We start from the raw sequence: 4,089 nt of genomic DNA on the forward strand, positions 1-4,089 counted from the left end.
CAATGTCATGGGAAACTGATGTTTCCACTGAGGGGCATACTAGATATCAATGTCCATAACATTACATGTCTCTGAGACAATAAACTCCCCACACCTCAGTCAATAAACAGTTTAATCCTAGATGAAAATATATGTTTAATCACATCCATAAAGTTCAAGGAAAATCATAAATTGACTCACTTCCTATTGCACAAAACCTTTCCACACCACATCTGATACAAATTATCCTCTTAACAATTACATGACACAACATACTTCATACAAACAATCCCCTTTACACCTTACCTTGGCTAACATTGGCCTTCAGGAAACAAGCCAGAATACACATAAATCCTTTTGAAAAAGATGATACTTGTCTGAAATTTTGTATGCTCTCTTATTTTCCAAACTCATTTCATCAAGTAATGCTATATATTGCTTAAATGACCATTCTGCTTAATATTAGGTAAGGTGATATTGAGGCCAAATTTACACACACACACACAACTGATCCTCAGGTCTGTAAGTCAAAGAGGTGAAGGCTCTTTTTGAAAGTTTAGTGTTAAAGGGGAATAACTCTTCATGAAATATATCTTGCAAAACGGGCAATGTGGTAACTTTTCGATCTCTCTACTCATAGGATTCCAAATTCTCCAGAAATGTCAGATGTCTCTGAAGGAAATGACACTACAAGGAATTTACCAGCAAATCTCACTTCAAGATGGATCATCTATATGTACCGATTATACTTGAAGAGGGTCATAATACACATTAGCTACCACAGAAGATACAGTATGTTCCTGGGGGCCTGAAATACTCAGCTACTAAGATGAAATGTGTAAGCATATCACAGGCAAACAACATCTTTGTCCAAGTCATATACAGACTGTTTCAAATGTTAAACAGTTTAGCAAAGCCTTTCTTGTTAAAATGGTATACAAAGCAATACACAGTTATCATTGACTTCTGTCAACACTTCAACTCTCAATGTTCTCATTACATATGAAAAAGCACAAAGATTAATGGATAATTTATACTCATATATGTATTTACATGAACATCCTGGGCACATTTGAGCAGGACATGAAAATATAAATATGCAACATATCATTCTCAAGAAAAAAAGACATGTGAAGCTTTCTTTTAAGATAGCATACCTGCTAATCATAAGCGAACAAGTTCAAAACAACAGTGAAAAGTTTCTGATAATTCCTCAGTCCATCAAAACATATGGACTACAGGAATAGAAACCCCTGTGGGATATCCTGTTAAAGAAAATTTGATTATTTTGTTTTCAAAAGGTTCAGTGCACTTCAACAGGCCAGTTGATGTTCTGAATATGCACTTATGTTCAGGTAGAGGATCTTTAGTAGCAACTTTATCAACAAGATTAAAAGTGACATGATGGTTGACCTTGGTCAAGTAATGGTCAACACCTGAAATAATCCCTGAAAGGTTGTTGGAAACCAAACACATATCATCCATACAAGTCTCAATATTATATGCTTAGATCTTCACCTGGATCATAACGGGCAACACTCACCCTTCTCACAGACTGTCAGATAATACTTTGTAGATTTTATACCATGCCTTGCAATTTGCCAGTGGCATCTCTCACATCTGAGTTTCTCATTGAATCAAGATAAAAATATATAAAAAAACACTTACAAAACACAGTGAAAAGAATTTATATATTTGTCCCTATTGACATATTTACCCTATGGCAACACAAGAGGACATACATATTTGGTTGATGTATGTAGATACATAACACACTGAATGTAAACACACTTCCAAAACACTATCCCTATATCAGTTAACAAAACCCTTTCTACTGAAGGAGGAAACAACACTATCCCTGTATCAGTTAGCAAAACAGTTTCTACTGAAGGAGAAAATAACAAAAGGCTCTTCATGCTGAGAAAACATACAGGGATGAGACACACGCATGTACAACGCAGCAGTCATCTACAGCTAGAGAGTGGGAGTTTCTGTTCCCCGCAAGTATGAGATATATACAACAATGTGACCTAAGAATAGTGCCGTGAAAACACTGATGAAATCAAGATTACTCCTAGCCAAAAAGTGTTTCATTTCTTGTTTTACAGGATCTCTCCTGTAAACTGCGATGTAAAGGAGCTCATTAAAGAGAAAACAATGTTCTCATAGTTGATTCAGAAAATGAAAACTAAAGTGTACTAAAAGGCAAACAATGCTTCTAATGATGTAGTATAATAATTATAATAAATATATAATTATAATAAATGAATATTTCTATAGTGCCTTATCCGTATACAATATGCTCAAAGTGCTGTACATGTACAGCAAGTGAAAGTTTAGTCAGGATAATTTTTGAAGAGTTGTCTCTTCAAATGAGCTTTAAAGCTCTCCAATGATGGGCATGTTCTAATGTCTGTTGTCAAGGCATTTCATAGAGTAGCGGCAGAGCATTTGAATGAACACTGTCCTAATCTTTTGAGCTAAACATATATCTTATGCAAACCAGCATTTTTTGCTCCAAAATATTTCGTGATTGGGCATGTCAGAAGAAAGCATGGTCTTGCCTTTACAGAAGATTACATATGATAGTTGCCTAACAACTCCTATACCTCTCCTTAACTAGGTATGGAAATGATAATCATACACACAGTTAATCTGCGATATGATAGACCAATATTTCTGCTGTTTCCTGCAACTCAATTCAACAATCACGACACAAGGGACCAGTTCTAAAGTTCAATATAAAATTAAAAAAATCACTTACGCAACTAAAAGATCCTGTCAACTATTTGGTTTCAGTTCTCACAGAATAATGGCCACAGTAGGAGGTTGACCAGAGAAGTCCCGCAATCAAGATGACAATGGACATACAAACATATGCATGTAACATCTGAATGTAGAGGCCACTTGAAATGTAGATCTTTGTCCAAAAGCATTCAGATGACTGAACATGGACAGATGAATGAACATGGACAGATGAAGTGGAATCACGTCTAAAACAAACAAAGGGTCTTTGAGTTCTCCTGGGTACATACCAGGCTAGAGATGTAATATATCAGGAGATCAGCCATTCACATGTGGCACTAACTCACTCTTGGCCTGTCTGCAGTATCTATGGACCAGTAGTAACATCCTCCTGGCCTGTCTGCAGTATCTATGGACCAGTAGTAACATCCTCCTGGCCTGTCTGCAGTATCTATGGACCAACAGTAACATCTTCCTGGCCTGTCTGCAGTATCTATGGACCAACAGTAACATCTTCCTGATGTGTCTGCAGTATCTATGGACAAATTGTAACATCTTCCTTGCCTGTCTGCAGTATGAATGGACAAACAGTAACATCCTCTGGCCTGTCTTTAGTATCTATGGACCAATAGTAACATCTTCCTGCCCTGTCTGCAGTGACTATGGATCAATAGAAACATGTTCCTTGCCTGTCTGCAGTATTAATGGACCAATAGTAACAGTTTCCTGCTATTCACTGATTTCCTCACCATGACACTAGGATACTGCAGGTGCCGCACAACCATTGACAAAGGTTCACTCAATTCTGTTCCGGCATCAGTGGATCTCAACATCCCATGAAATATGTCTTATGCAAGTCAGAGGTAACATGTTCGCTCATTTTCTCACACACAAACAATAAAAACACTTTGTAAAACACACTGACATTCCACACTGACATTTGACAGAGAATCTCAACAAGATGAAAAGTCATTCATGCAGAGACAATACATTCAGCTGTTCTGTTTTGAACACTTCAATGACAATGTGTGTGCAAAACAGTAGTTTCTACGGAGGTCGCAGTCAGGAATGTGAATGTCCAATGAAGGACTATCTCTACAGACGACTGAACACAGATGGGCACCTGTCATCTTTACATGTGATTTTATCACAAATCACTGTCAGTCAAGTCAGAAGGAAATCCAGCAATAAAATAAAATCTCATCCTGAGTTTGAGTTAAGATTAACACCAAACCCCAGTCTGAACAATCTTCACCAAACACTTTCAAGTCTACAAATATTAACACATAATATTTTCAGGATACCAAAAGAAATTTGACAGGGATCAACAATTTCTTAAGTATTCCAATCAATAACCAAAGTGGA

This window comes from Haliotis asinina, chromosome 2 (assembly GCF_037392515.1).
Source record: "Haliotis asinina isolate JCU_RB_2024 chromosome 2, JCU_Hal_asi_v2, whole genome shotgun sequence".
NCBI classification, from domain to species: Eukaryota; Metazoa; Mollusca; class Gastropoda; order Lepetellida; family Haliotidae; genus Haliotis; species Haliotis asinina.